The following is a 16,688-nucleotide window of genomic DNA, read 5'->3' as shown; positions in this document are numbered from 1 at the left end:
GAAACAACAGGTATAGTGGATCCAACCTGAAGCTATGCCTTTGGACTAATAAGAATTCCAAAAATGGAGAACTGAGAAAACAGAGGAAATGAAATTATATTAAAAACATATAACAAATTTCTCAGAACAGAATCTTCAGTTGGAAGTACTCCATGATAAATGAAAATATACCCACACTTAGACTTACCATATCAGTATATTCAGAGAAATAAGACATCCTCTACAAAGGAGCAAGCATTAGACTGGCATCACTAACCCTCTCTACTAGACACTAGAAAAAAAATGGAGCAAAATTTTTTAAGTTCTGAGGCTTGTGAATTGACTTTCAAATTGGAGGCATATAGCCAGGCAAACTATGAGTCAAGTGAGAGCGAAGAGTAATGATATTTTCAGACTGCACAGACCTGAAAACTTACCTCAAGTACACTTATTTTTGGAAATTATTTAATGACTCTAGCAAAACAGAGTAAACCAAGAACCAAGAAAGAGAATGCTGTGGGACCCAGAAAACAGTGGATCCAAACTGAGAAATAATGAGGTCCTATTTCAGAATCCCTGCAAGCACCAAGCCAAGAGAGCAACAAGTTCAGAGCAGGGTGGGAAGATGGCTCCAGAATAAAGGAAAAAGTGCAGGATTATGTAGAATGATTGAGGCATGAGAAAAACTATGGGACATGCTAAAGACAATTGGTGATGTTAGTTTTTTGAGAATGAATTTAAACTTGACTCTGGGTACATTCTTCTTTGAGTGGCTTTGTGGTCAAGACGTTGGTCTCCTGGTGAAAGAAATGAATCCTGGTACTTTACTTTGTTCTGCTGTAAGCAACATTCATATAATCATAATAAAATGAACATCCAACTTTTATCACATTGCAAATATTACAAATCTTGGCCAAATAAAAGTTCATTTGAAAGAGGTTGGGAGGTGGGAATACTATCCTCATTTTACGAACTTAAAATTCAAAAGATTTAATTCAAAGATTGAACCTATTTTTGATTGAATAAGAAATAGAGACAGGGAGGATGATATAGTGGTTAAGAGCATGGACTCTCTGGGTTTGAATCCCAGCTCTGCCATTTATTAGCTGTGTGACCTGGGACACATTACATAATCTTTCTATACTTCAGTTGCCCCATCTATAAAATGAGGGTATTAATCGTAACCACTTTAAATGAATGAATCTATCTAAAACACTTAGAATAGTGTACGGCACATAGTCAGTATTATGTAAACATTTGCTACAAACTCAGAGATGAACAATGAAAAATTAATAAAAGTGAAAAAAATATTTTGGGAAGAAGGATAAGAATATTACAAGATGTCATGTAATTGAGCAAAAACGTCATTAAAACATGGCAAGAAGTGAGTAGACAATATCCACAGCCAATAAGTAAAAAATGGTGAACTAAATTTCTAGAAATAGTAATAAGAAGATTTAAAGAGGTTAAAGGGTTCACTTCTGGAAAATCGGGCTGGGATTGGGAAGTGTAAACTTCTTGCTTTCGAGAGTAAGGGCTTCTGAACCATTTGATTCTTCAGCCAGGTCCATGCATTATTGTGATAATTTTTTTTCAGAAGTAAGTCAGACAGAGAAAGACAAATATCATATGATATCACTTATATGTGGAATCTTAAAAAAAAGGCACAAATGAGCTGATTTACAAAACAGAACTAGAGTCATAGATATAGAAATCAAACTTATGGTTACCAGGGGGTAAGGTGGGGAGGCATAAATTGGGACATGGGGATTGACATATACACACACTACTGTATATAAAATAGGTAACTAATAAGGACTTAGTGTACAGCACAGGGAACTCTACTCAGTACTCTGTAATGACCTATAGGGAAAATAATCTAAAAAGAGTGGATATATGTATACGTATAACTGATTCACCATGCTGTACACCTGAAACTAACACAACATTGTAAATCAACTATACTCTAATGAAAATTTAAAAATTACATACATCAAAAAATATGTACAGGGGCTACCCTGGTGGCACAGTGGTTAAGAATCCACCTGGCAATGCAGAGCACATGGGTTCAAGCCCTCGTCCAGGAAGATACCACATGCTGCGGACCAACTAAGCCCGTGTGCCACAACTACTGAGCTGCGTGCTACAACTACTGAAGCCTGCATGCCTAGAGACCATGCTCTGCAACAAAGACAAGCCAGTGCAATGAGAAGCCAGTGCACCACAACAAAGAGTAGCCCCGACTCTCCACAACTAGAGAAAGCCCACACGCGGCAATGAAGATCCAACACAGCCAAAAATAAATATATTTAAAACTTTAAAAAATATATGTACAGATGAATAATATAAATGTGTAACTTTAAATCACTTTTGTGATGAAACTGAACAAGGAAAACTTAATCAGTCCAGTAGAATGCAAGAAAGAAATACAAACAAAAGGTGGAAAACATAAAATAAGATGATAGGAATTAATCTAAGCATTAAATAATAGTGATCAACTACATGTGTCAGGGGACTCACTCAGATTTCCTGTGATGAGAACATAGAGAGTGACAGCCCCATCTGTGCCATCTCCAAATCCTCCACCACATTCCTCCCAAGGCTAAGCTTGCCCTGGTCAGCTCCCAAGGGTACTCATGCAGACCACTTCTACAGAATGCGGGACCCCTGGAAGAGACCTCTTTGGCCATGGGCCTCACATAGGCCAGGCTGGAACTTTCCTGGACCTGCGGAGGAGTCAGAGGCTCTTCCTCCCCAGTCCTTCTTCCTTCCCCTCTGCTACCATATGGGGCAGACCTCTTTTGCTATAGAAGCTCCCTTTTCCTATTTATGACCCTTTTATCTTGACTTGCACTCCCCCAATAAATGTGGTGCATGTTACTGTCTTCTTTTGTTTGCTTCTTGGAGGATCCAATGGATCTACCAGAAGACAGAGTTCCCAGATTTAGTGATCAAATAAGATGCAGTATGTAGCTGTCCTTGGAGGTACAGCTAAACAAATTAGAACAGAAAGGCTGAAAATAAGGGGATGGAAAAAGTGCATTAGGTAGAAGTTTACAAAATAAACAAGGAAATCCAGATAAGGATGTTAAGCAAAACAAACAAACAAACAAAAAAACCCAAAAAACAATGCAGCAATACTGATGTCTAAACAAATAGAGAAATGGACAAATCCTTGATTATAGACTTTAACACAACTCTCTGAGAAAATATAGATCATGTCAACTGAAATATGCAAAGATATGGAGAGTATGATTAACACAAATAACATACCTTAGTCATGCATGCAAACACACTCTTTCCCATCCCCCAATTTTTAACACCCATGGAATATTTACAGAGTTATGTAATGTCATTAAAATAAAAAATTTTAATATGTTACAAAAAGCATAAATCATTAAGGCCATTTTTCTCTGTCCATAACAAAATTAAGTATGAGATTAGGGCTTCCCTGGTGGCGCAGTGGTTGAGAGTCCGCCTGCTGATGCGGGGGACATGGGTTCGTGCCCTGGTCCGGGAGGATCCCACATGCCGCAGAGCGACTGGGCCCGTGAGCCATGGCCGCTGAGCCTGCACGTCCGGAGCCTGTGCTCCGCAATGGGAGAGGCCACAGTGGTGAGAGGCCCGCGTACCGCTAAAAAAAAAAAAACAAAGTATGAGATTAATATCAAAAGAAAGCAAGTGTGTGGGGTGGGGATCAGGGGTGAGGAGCAGCAATAATCAACCTGAAAAAAATCATTTAAAAAATCTCTTGATTTAAAGAGAAAAAGCCCCAAATCATGAACAAATTATAAATGAAGAACAATAAATATTCTACACTTCAAAATAGATGGAATGTGACCAAAGCAGAACTCAGAAAAAAGTCATAGCCATAAATGTTATTTTAAAAAGACAAAACAAGGGCTTCCCTGGTGGCACAGTGGTTGAGAGTCCGCCTGCCGATGCAGGGGACTTGGGTTTGTACCCTGGTCCGGGAAGATCCCACATGCCGCAGAGCGGCTGGGCCTGTGAGCCATGGCCACCGAGCCTGCACGTCCGGAACCTGTGCTCCACAATGGGAGAGGCCACAGCAGTGAGAGGCCTGCGTACTGTAAAAAAAAAAAAAAAAAAAAAACCCAAAAAACAAAAAACTTAAATTAAAACAAAAGGTAGGCATAAACAAGGAAGTAAATAACAGAAAAAATAAATTCTAAGAAAGTAAAAAAATGGAGATCAGAAAGAATAAAAAGTAATGAAGTAGAACAGCAATATAAAAAGTTACACCTTATTAGTGAATCCCAAAGCTGGTTCCTTCTATGAGAGCAAGAAAGACAACCATCTTCATGGAGCCTGATTGTTCATGCACATGCCTCTGGAGTGATTTACTTGCAGTAACCTATGTCACCATCTCCACTATTAATGTGGATGCCTCAAGGTGGGTACCATTATGTGTCATTAATTTTGTGTGTCTTTATAGTCTTGGTTTCCCTTTTTATATAGTGATGATTCATTCATTCATCTATTCATTCAACACATGTCTAACATCTACCATGCACTATGGCATATTTGGGGAACTGGAGATTTGAATTAAAGAATTGTTCCATAAGGTCATTTGGGGATTGCATTGAAAAATATTGATCATAGCCGTCACGTTACTATTTAAGTTTTTATTGAAACTCACGTTTTTATATTTACAGATATTTTCCTATTGATTTTTTTTTTTAATATTTTTTTATTTATTTATTTATTTATGGCTGTGTTGGGTCTTCGTTTCTGTGCAAGGGCTTTTTTCTCTAGTTGTGGCAAGCGGGGGCCACTCTTCATCGCGGTGCGCGGGACCTCTCACTATCACAGCCTCTCTTGCTGCAGAGCATGGGCTCCAGACGCGCAGGCTCAGTAATTGTGGCTCACGGGCCCTGTTGCTCCGTGGCATGTGGGATCTTCCCAGACCAGGGCTCGAACCCATGTCCCCTGCATTGGCAGGCGGATTCTCAACCACTGCGCCACCAGGGAAGCCCCCTATTGATTTTTATTGAGGTATAATTCACATTGGATGCAAGTCACCATTTTTAAGTACACAGCTCATTGTAACACATTACATGTACAGTTGGGTAATCACTGCACAATCAAGATATGGAACATTATTTTCAATCCCCCCAAATTTTTCCTGCCTTTTGCAGTCAATCTCCTCCTCTACCACAGTCCCTGGCAACCACTCGTCAGTTTTCTGTACCTATAGGTTTGTTTATATAAAATATTGTATAAATAAAATTACACAGTATGCAATCTTTTGTGTCTAACTTCTTTCACTTAGCATAATGTTTTTGAAATTTACCCGTAATGTTGCATTTATTAGTACCTAATACTTTTTCATTACTGAGTAGCATTACATGGTGTGAATAAAACACAATTGTTCATTGATTCACCTGTTGATAGATGTTTTGGTGTTTTCCAGCTTGGGGCTATTATGAATAAAGTGCTATAATGATATATGTGCTTATAGGACTTTGTGTGGACATATGTTTTTATTTCTCTTGTAAAAATACATAGAAGAGGAATGGTAGGTTTGGATAGTAGGTATATGTTTAACATAATAAGAAACAACATTTTTCTTTCCAATATGGGTATACCTTTCTGCATCCCTACTGCCAGTGTATGATGGTTACAGTTTTTCCACATCTTTGGCAATACATGGTATTTTCAGGTCTTTTAATTTCATCCATTTTAGTGAGTGTGCAGTAGTATCTCTGTGATTTTAAATTGCATTTCCCCAATGACAAGTGAGGTTATTTCCTTTACATGTACTTACTTGCCATTTGTATATCTTCTTTCTTAAAACATCTTTTCAACAGTTTTGTCCTTTTAAAACAAATATATATATATATATATATATATATATATATATATATATATATATTTGCTTTTCTTACTTTTTAGGAGTAAGAGTTTTTCTATGTATTTAGGATAAAAATATATGTTTTGTAAATATTTTCTCCCAGTGTGTGGCTGGCTCTTTCACATTCTTTCCCACCCCCACAAACTCCTGATGCTAATTTTTTATAGTCCCTAAAATTATGGTTTAATTAAAGCTGAACTTAAAGAAAAAAAGACGTTATGCATACAGCTGGTAGTTATGATTTTCCAATTTGTGCCCCATGTAACCAAATTTTATTATACACACACACACACACACACACACACACACACACACACACACTTTTTATATTATTGATTAAGATTCTTAGTTGTTGTGAAAAACTCTGGTATAGATTTTAGGCTGAACTATTGAATCACAGCCTCACCAGGAATTTGTCTTGTTCATTCACCATCTCTTTTTTCCTCACGTTCTTTTTATTTTTTGCGGTACGTGGGCCTCTCACCACTGTGGCCTCTCCAGTTGCAGAGCACAGGCTCCGGATGCGCAGGCTCAGCGACCATGGCTCACTGGCCCAGCCACTCCGCAGCATGTGGGATCCTCCAGGACCAGGGCATGGCCCCATGTCCCCTGCATCGGAAGGCAGACCCTCAACCACTGCGCCACCAGGGAAGCCCCTTCCCCACATTCTTAACCATGTCTTTTGATGAGCAAAATACTGTAATTTTGATTAAATCAAATTTACCTTCTTTTGTTTTATATTTTTGCATCCTATCTAATAAATCTTTACCTAACTTGAGGCCCCAAAATTTTTGCTTATATTTGTTTCTGGTTTTAATTTTTACCTCTTACATTTAGGTGTTTGACCTATTTTTAGTATGTAGTGTGAGAAGACGGTTGAGATTTTTGGTTGTTGTTTTCTTCCATATAGATATCCAATTGTTCTAGTATCTTTTGTTGAAAGACTATCATTTTGAAAAATATTCTCCTTCCCTCCATTGAATTACCTTAGTATCATTGTCAAAAATCAACTTACCATACATGTGTAGGTCTATTTTTTAGCCCCTCCATTCCCTATTTTGAAGCTCTGCTGTTATGTATGTACCCATTTCAAATTATGTCTTCTTGGTGAATTACTCTACCATTTTGTAGTGTCTTTCTTTATCACTGATAACACTCCTTGTTTTGAAGTCCATTCTGTTGTATTAATATAAACCACCTTACTTTTCTTAAAATTAATGCAGGCACATTGAATCTTATTTTCCATCCATTTATTTTTAACCTATCTATAATCTTTAAAGCCACTTTCTTGTAGATAGCATGTAGCTGGGTTTTGCTTTTTATCTAATCTGACAAACTTTGCTGCCTTTTAAATGGGGAATTTAGACCAATTATATTTAATGCAATTACACATATTGTTGGATTTAAATGTATTACTTTCCAGTTGTGTTCTTTTTACTTCAACTGCTATTTTATCCTTTTTACCTCATTATGGATACTTTTAGATTAAGTACTTTTATGATTCCATTTTATCTCCACTATTGGCTTGTTATACATCTTCTTAAATCTTTTAGTGTTTTCCCTGTGGTTTCAAAATACACCTTTTAATTTATTACATGCAAATTATTTTATTCTGCTTCATGTATAAATTAAGAAACTTACTTTAGTACCCTCACAATTCCTCCCTCCCTTTTATGGTGCTATAATTACTATGAAGTTTCCTTTTATGTTAAGTTCCACTACTCAGTCAGGTATATTTTAGAGTAATTAAAAATAAGGAAAATGCCATTTTAATATTTACTTCATTTTTTCTGTTTCTAGAGATCTTGATTTCTTTATGTAGATCAAAATTTCTGTCTGATATTACACTCTTCTGTTTGAAGAGTTTTAGTATTTCTTGTAGCTCCAGTTGGTTAACAGTGAATAGTTTCAGGTTTGTTTTGGTTTTTTTTTTCCTAAAAAGGCTTTGTTTCACTCTCATTTTGGTAAATTATCCTAGCTGGATATAGAATTGTGAGTTAATAGCGTTTTCTCCTCTGTACTTTAAAGGTGCCATTGCACTGCCTTCTGGCTTCTATTGTTGTTGACAAGAATGCTGCTATAGCAGACTTCTCTCCGTTCCTCTACAAAATGAGTCCTTTTATTTTGTTGCCTCCAAAATTTTGTCTTTTTCATTCTTTTCTGCAGTTTCACAATGATATACCAAGGGCATTTTTGTTCTTGTTTTTGGAATTTATCTTGATTTGGGTTCCCTGAGCTTCTTAAATCTTTGATTTGGTGTTTCACAGTATTTTTAAAGAATCTTAACCTTTCTCTCTATAAATATTTATTATGCCTCATTCTCTCTTCTCTTTCTGGGATTCCATTTTTATATATGCATATGACAGTTTGATATTGTCCCACAGTTCTTGGATACTTTGTGCTGTTTTATTTTTCATGCTTTTTTTCTCTTTGTGTTTCAATTTTAGTAATTCTATTGAACTATCTTCAAGTTCAATGATTCTTTCTCCAGCTGTTTTGAGTTCATTGAAGGAATTATTCATCTCTCATGCCATATGTTTAAAAAATGTCTAACATATTCATTAGACTTTTTCTTATAGTTTTCTTCTCTTTGCTAAATTTCCCCATATTATCATGCATGAAGTTCATCTTTTCTACTAGATCCATTAAATATTAATTACAGTTTTATTTTTAAGTTGTTGTCTCATGATTTCAGTATCTGGGTCATTTATGAATCTGACCATGAATTGTGTTTTTGTTTTAGATTGTTGTTTTATTGAGAGGGCAGGGAAACCAACAGTGTTGCTTTCTTATGTTTCTTGTCATTTTTCATTAAATGCTGATATTTTGTGTGGACCAGTAGATGCTGAGTTGGGCTTAGATGTTATTGTTTCCAAAGTTTACCCACAGTACACCATAGGTTCCAACTTCCATTAATAACGGGCTGTCATCTTTTTGTACTTAGGTGAAGGCTGAGTAGCCAGAAGTTATTTCTTAGAATCAGTGCTCCACCTTCACATTTTCAGCTCTCTTTGCTCACTTGCACCACAGAGGAGGTCTCTCTCCATGCTTTCGCCTCTTCACCAATGGTAGATTACTGTTGCTTGGTTTTGGTGCTTGCTAAGCAAATAGTGGGTGTCTTCAGGCTTCTCTCTTGTCCTTTTCCAGTCTTATTCCTGGAAGGGCTTTTATGACTGAACCTCAAGCATATTTAGCAAAGAAGATACATACAAACAATCACATGCAAATATACTTGACCTCCTTAGTCATTAGAAAAATTCAATTTATTTTCCAGCTTTATTGAGGTATAATTATACATATAATTTTATTTATAAATTTATTTTAATAACATTATTTATTGAAGTAAAATTACATATTTTAACTTAATTTTATTTATAAATGTATTTATAAAATATTATTTAGAAAATTTATAAGTAATATTACTTATTGAGATATAATTATATATAAAATTTTATTTAAAGTATATAATGTGATGGTTTCATATATATATAATTTATGCAAGTATATATATACAAATACATATACATATATATATCAAGCCATCACATATACTTTAAATATATATTGTGAAATGTTTACCATAATCAAGTTAATTAACACATATATCATCTCAAATGGTTTCCTTTTATAAAGTGTGAATATGATGAGAACTCCTCAGATCGACTCTCTTAGCAAATTTTAAGTATATAAAACAGTATTATTAACTACAATCACCATGCTGTACATTTGATCCTCAGAATTTATTCATCTTATAACTGAAGTTTGTACCCTTTGACCAATATCTCTCCATATCCCCCACTCCCAACCCCTGGCAACCACCATTCTACCATCTGGAGAAATGGCTATTTAAAACCACAGTGATATACTACTGCATGACTACTAGAATGGCTAAAAGTAAAAAGCCTGAAAATACCAACTCTTGACTAAGATACGGAGTTACTGGAACTCTCCTACATTGCTGTTGACAATGCAAAATTGTACAGCTACTTTGAGAAAACACTTTGCCAGTTTCTTATAAAGCTATACATAATTACCATGGAACTGAGAAATTCCTTTTCTACGTATTTACACAAGAGAAATTAAAATATATGTCCAAACAAAGACTTTTTCATGCATTTTCATGGCAGTTTAGCCCCAAACTGGGAACAATCCAAGTGCCCATCCACTGGTGAATAGATAAACAAACTGTGATATCCATACAAGGCAGTATTACTCAGCAATTAAAAGAAGAGATTAACTACCCAACAGTATGGAAGAATATCAGAAGCATTATGCTAAATGAAATAAGTTAGACATACAAAACTACATATTATATAATTCTGTTTGTACTGTAATTCTAGGAAAAAAACAAAAAAAAGAAACAAACAATCAAAAAGCAATAATGAAGTAGTAAAGTGGTTGCTTCCTGGGGCCATGGTAGGGGAAGACATTTATTGCAAAGGAGCCTGAGAAAACTTTTTAGAATGATGGAAACATTCTACATCTTGATTGTGGTGGTAGTTACAAACTATATATATTTGTTAAAATTTTCAAACTATACACTTGGAATTGGTGAATCTTATTGTATATAAATTACGCTCAGTACATAGATTAAAATAATAAGAGAAAAAAGAATTTTTAATAAGCAATGAAGTAATGAATTATTTTCAGGAGAGGAGCTAAAAAAAGTAAGAAGAAAGTTAAATACTGGATGAGAAATCAGAATTAGAGAAATAAAGCTAGAGATTGAGGAGAAGAGGATGTGTGGAGAGAGCAGTGGAACATGAGGGTTAAACATCAGAAACAGGGAAAGAAACCTGAAGAGAGGAGTGCAAGGAGTAGGAGGCTTTAGCAGGGGGTGGATGGAATAGGCAGAGAAGTTGCTGTTTTCTCTCATTTTCCATCCTTGCTAAGAGGCTACTACTGGCCTACTCATCTGCCAGTCATCTTTCTGGAGTAGTGTAGACTTGGAGCTAGGTGGTCTCATTCCATCCATATTAGTGTCCAGGGTTACTAAGTCCTTATTTGACTAATTGTCACCCAGGTGTCCAATCAAAAAATAAATAGAATAAAATAATGAAATTAAATAAAGTAAAATGAGTATGGGGATGTGAGCAAAAAATAAATATGAAATGTGGGCCTGCCCTAAGACCAATAATAATAATAGTAATAATAATAATAATAAATAGATGTACTAGTTAAGTCAGGGAACAGGCATTGGTAACAGGTCTATGCTGGTACATCCTTCTTTTTTTTCCTTTTTTTTTTTTTTTTTTTTTTGTGTGGTATGTGGGCCTCTCACTGTTGTGGCCTCTCCCATTGCGGAGCACAGGCTCCGGACGCGCAGGCTCAGTGGCCATGGCTCATGGGCCCAGCCACTCCGCGGCATGTGGGATCTTCCCAGACCGGGATATGAACCCGTGTCCCCTGCATCAGCAGGCGGATTCTCGACCACTGCGCCACCAAGGAAGCCCTGGTACATCCTTCTTGAGCTGAAGTGCCTCTGAGGAATCACTAAGCTTCCATAGATCTCAGTCTAAAAATCAGCAGCCTAGTTTTCTTCACAACCATTGCAGTAGGGGAAAATGAGAGCCAGAGGGGATGTGGATTTCCCAGGTCATATAGTTCCATAATCTCAGTTCTAAGATTTTAGCCAGAATTACGTAAGGAAACAAAATATTTTTAAGGAGAGAGCCAATTATTTTCCATTTATCTCTTTCACATTCCCAATATTTTTTGAGAATCAACTAGCTACATGACATTAAGCTAGGTACTGGAGTAATACATAGAAAAGTCACAGATCTGGTGCTCTAAGTACTTTCTTTTGAGGAATGAAGTTCACATAGTATTTATATATCTTTTCCAGGAGTGAGTCCATTCTGATTACACAGGCACATCTTTTACTACAACAGCAACAATATAGAGATATTACCTCTTGAAAGTCGTCCCCTGCTTCAGTCTACACTGGGCATAGTGCACCCACGTATCGCTGGGGAAGTGCTCAGTGAAGGAGCTTGTTTTCCTAGGAGTTGCTATGAGAACAAAGCATCAGGGAGAGGAGCTGGGATACGGCCAACTCTTGGGGACTGTTAGAAAGGTGACTGCAGTGGAATGTGGGGTTAGAGAAACTCATCTTTTCTTCCAGGAGGGACCACCACCTCTTTCCTGGAGTTTCAAGTTTGCTTAGAAAGATGATCACAAATTCAGAACACTGATTTTAAAAGTGGTGACTCTGGGACTCTCTTGCTTTTTCCTCTTTCCCCAAAGAGATAATTCTTGAGGTGGGGTGCTGTCATCAGAACCACTCCTGTTTGTCCAACACGGCCATGTTTACCTATCAAGCTCCTGCCTTATTTCCTTTGGGCCTTGAGAGTTATATGTCTCATCTCAAGCTCACTTAGTTGCTCTTTTTTGTTTTTTGTGTCTTTCTTTGCCTTTTAAAATTTTTTCTTTCATACTTCTTTTATTTCTGAGGGTGGAGGATTGGGGAGGAGAAAGCCATTGTCAATTAATAGAGATACATTTTCACCAGGTGTTTTTCAATTATCACATTGGCAGCCAGCCCCTTCTGTGTAAATTGTATTAAAAAAAAAAATCCTTCCACTGCAGAAACCTTGGGATTGTAACCAACTCAGTGTCTTATTTTCTCTGAAGAAGGATTGTCCTTTGGGAACAGCCCTGCTTAGAACTATAAGGAAAGCCAAGGTTGTTGCTTCCTGCAACATCATGATTTAAATGTGTTAAAGTGTGTGATTATCATTAGGTCTTAAACACTCTAGATTTGCTCCCTCATTCTGCACAAGTTTGAGAAATAAACCTGCGACCAGTCTCCAGGAGAGATGGATGCTTATTCTGTGTCAGAGGCCTGGTCTCCAGATGTCCCCATAAATTTGTCTGCGGGAAGACCATAAACATAATTCTGAGCATGGAAGTTATTTTGATTTGAATTAATTGCTTTTTCAGTTTTTTTCACATATGCAAATTGGAATAGCCAAAGAAACATGCTCATAAAAAAAGCAGTCCATTCTCTTGGAGAGATTCTGGAATGTCCTTGCCAAGGTGACCTGTCTCTTCTCAATGAAAAGGCAAAGGTGTATTTTAAAAAATGATGCATGTGTGTGTGGGTATTTCCTCCTGGTCTGGCAACTTCCTAGTCATTAAGTCTAGGGTTTTGTGTTGCTCAGAGCCTCTTTGACTTCAACAAGTTACCACAAAATGAAATAGGGCTATCAAGTCAACTGTGCAGAGGAAAATTCTCCTGGCAAGCCCTTGGAGCCTGTGGAAAAATGATTTTGTAGTTAAGGCTAGATACGAATGCAGGAGAAGACTCGTTCATTGTCTTAAAAGTTATCCCATGACACCGGTTGGGCAACCACTGCTCTTCTCATCAAGCTCCTTGGTAAGATCAGGAGTGTCACTGCTTAGAGTTGCTACAGCACAGCAGCCTGGCTCTGATGGAGACCCCAGGAGCCCACGTGGGGGGAAACATGGTGGCTCATCTGGACCACAACTTTTGTAAACATCCACAAACTGGGAATATCCTATAAACGTTCTGAGCCTGGAGCAATGCCCAGTTTGTGCCTACTCCTGTCTAACAAGCTCCAGATGCTTTCTCTCTGCTTCACTGGTGGACTTCCCCAGGCTTTGTCCCAAAACCATTTTGTCAGAGCCCAAAACCAGGGGTGGGAAGTCATAGGGTCATATCCCTGAACAGGGCAGCACTGCTCAGCCTTTGGTCATCTCTGCTCACGGTATGCCTGCCCAGAGAAGATGTCTCATGTTCAGGCAGAGGAAAGAACTTACCTCCCCACTCCGCCCACTGGCTTCAGTAGGGAGTAATCAAAGGTTGCCTGGGTGATCTGAGTAGTCAGATTTTTTGAAGACTTGAGTCCAAGTCCTGAACCAGGAAATACAGAGGTCAGAGAAGGGTGGAACTGTGAACTCCACTCATTGCGTTAGGTCAGCTTTCCAGGAAACATGCTGAGATGGGGATTCTGTTGCTGATAACTCCCTGGGAGAGTGCTCTCAGGGGAAGCAGTAAGGGGTGAGGAACGCAGCTCAGGGCAGGGGACACGGCCTGGCAGAGATCTGGTTTTAGCTGAAGCATGGCCTTGAGCACATGGGAAACTCTAAGAAGACACATGCTTCCCAAGTCCCCAGAGTTGTCCTGCTCTGAGGGACTGAACTTTATGCCCGCATATCAGTCGCCAACTGGGGATGCCCCTACCCCACCCAGGAAGGAGTATGTCAGCTCCATGGACTCAGGGCAAGGCAGCCTCTGAGGGCAGTTCTCTGGAGACGGGTATGTCTGGGAGCCGTGAGCAGCCCATGCTGGTCATTGATTGTGGGTGCTGGGCCCATTAAAGGGCTTCTGAGCAAAGCAAAGCATATATATATTGTGAAATGTTTACCATAATCAAGTTAATTAACACATATATCATCTCAAATGGTTTCCTTTTATAAACTGTGAAAAATGATACAGCTGTAGGGAAGAACATGGTTTAGATGCATGGCCACAATGGGCCTCCTACTACAACTCCCCAAGTCTCAGCCTTGGGGGTCACGTGGGGTGGGTGGGATAGGGATGGGATTCAGGTTTCCCAGGCAGCTTATGCAGGACCAGGGTCTGGCTCGCCCCAGTGGAAGGCAGAAGTGTCTTTAAGCTGTAAGTCTTGTCTGATGAGAAACCCATGGATGGCTGAGTCTTGCCATGCAACCAAGTGGATGAGTCATTACACCTATTCTCTGTGTGACAGCTGTCCCTGGAGAGAGAGCACAGGGCAGCAGTTCCTAACCATTTATCTAGAAAAGGCAAGGGTTTCTCCTTTCAGGTTTGTGGGGAGAGAGCAGCAGAGTTTAGCCATGAGTGAGGAGGCATGCCAGGGAGGATGCCCGGATTGACATCGATGTCCACGCTGCTTCCCTCACACTTGAAGTGATGAGACAACAGCTCTTCAGATACACTGGAGAAAGGCTATAGGCCAGTCCTCAGTACCACTTATGCACCGGGGTCTGCAGGCCCTGAAGGTGGAGAGTCTGGAAGTCCTCAAGGGCTACCTCTGGAGCAGAGCTGCATCCTGCTGTGAAAATCGTGTGTGTGTGTGTGTGTGTGTGTGTGTGTGTGTGTGTGTGTGTGAGTGCTTACTTAAAAAAAAAAAACCAAAAGCATGAGACAAAAGTTAAAAATCAGGAGATTTCATATAACACTAGGCTTTTAGGTTTTGCTGTTACTGCTTTATGAATCTGAGCCCTCATCATGTGGCCTCATCTTCCACATGACTGACTGAGCCTCTTATGCTTGGCACTTGCTCTCCAGCTCATCAAGAATCACTGCCTGGCCCTTGAAAGTGTCCAAGAGTGTGACCCTGGAATACATGCATGGACTGGAGGGTGGCAGATGGTCACGCACCAGCATTTGCAAGCTTATGTGGTAAAAGCAACAAAGATGAGCCCAAGGCTATCCTGGGGTGGGGGGAGGACACACAGTGTGGCCAGGAGGTAAGACCTGGTCCAGATGGATGATCAAAGCCCACAACAAGACCAGTGTCTATGTACCTCCAGAGTGACCTGCATCAGCCCCCCTATCCCCTAGGAGACTCTCCAAGACCAGCAGCCGTGTGGCTGACAGCGTCTTACTACTCCAGTCTGGTGTCAGGTCAGGGCTTCAGAGGTGGGAGAGCAGAGTTCAGGACATTGGACCACTAGATACCTCCTGGCCCCACATAATATCAATCGGCAAGAGCTCTCCCAGAGATCTCCATCTCAACATTAAGACCCAGCTCCACTCAATGGCCAGCAAGCACCAGTGCTGGACACCCCATGCTAAACAACTAGCAAGACAGGAACACAACCGCACCCATTAACAGAAAGGCTGCCTAAAATCATACTAAGTTCACGGACACCCCAAAACACACCACCAGACACAGCACTGCCCACCAGAAAGACAAGATCCAGCCCCACCCACCAGAACACAGGCACCAGTCTCCTCCACTAGGAAGCCTACACAAGCCACTGAACCAACCTTATCTACTGTGGGCAGACACCAAAAACAATGGGAACTATGAACCTGTAACCTAAGAAAAGGAGACACCAAACACAGTAAGTTAAGCAAAATGAGAAGACAGAGAAATACACAGCAGATGAAGGAGCAATGTAAAAACCCACCAAACCAAACAAATGAAGAGGAAACAGGAAGTCTACCTGAAAAATAATTCAGATTAATGATAGTAAAGATGATCCAAAATCTCAGAAAAACAAGAAAGTATTATCAAGGACCTAGGAGAACTAAAGAGCAAACAAACAATGATGAACAGCACAATAAATGAGATTATAAATTCTCTAGAAGGAATCAATAGCTGAATAACTGTGGTAGAAGAATGGATAAGTAACCTGGAAGATAAAATAGTGGAAATAACTACCACAGAGAAGAATAAAGAAAAAGGAATGAAAAGAATTGAGGACAGTCTCAGAGACCTCTGGGACAACATTAAGCAAACCAACAGTTGAATTATAAGGGTCCCAGAGAAGAAGAGAAAAAGAAAGCGTCTGAGAAAATATTTGAAAATATTATAGTTGAAAACTTCCCTAATATGGGAAAGGAAATAGTCAGTCAAGTCCAGGAAGCACAGAGATTCCCATAAAAGATAATTCCAAGGAGGAACATGCCAAGACACATATTAATCAAACTATCAAAAAATAAATACAAAGAAAAAATATTAAAAGCAGCAAGGGAAAAGCAAATAACATACAAGGGAATCCCCATAAGGTTAACAGCTGATCTTTCAGCAGAAACTCTGAAAGCCAGAAGAGAGTGGCAGGACATATTTAAAGCAATGAAAGGGAAAAACCTACAACC

The sequence above is a fragment of the Kogia breviceps genome, chromosome 18, assembly GCF_026419965.1.
Source record: "Kogia breviceps isolate mKogBre1 chromosome 18, mKogBre1 haplotype 1, whole genome shotgun sequence".
NCBI classification, from domain to species: Eukaryota; Metazoa; Chordata; class Mammalia; order Artiodactyla; family Physeteridae; genus Kogia; species Kogia breviceps.
This window is presented reverse-complemented; position numbering follows the sequence as displayed.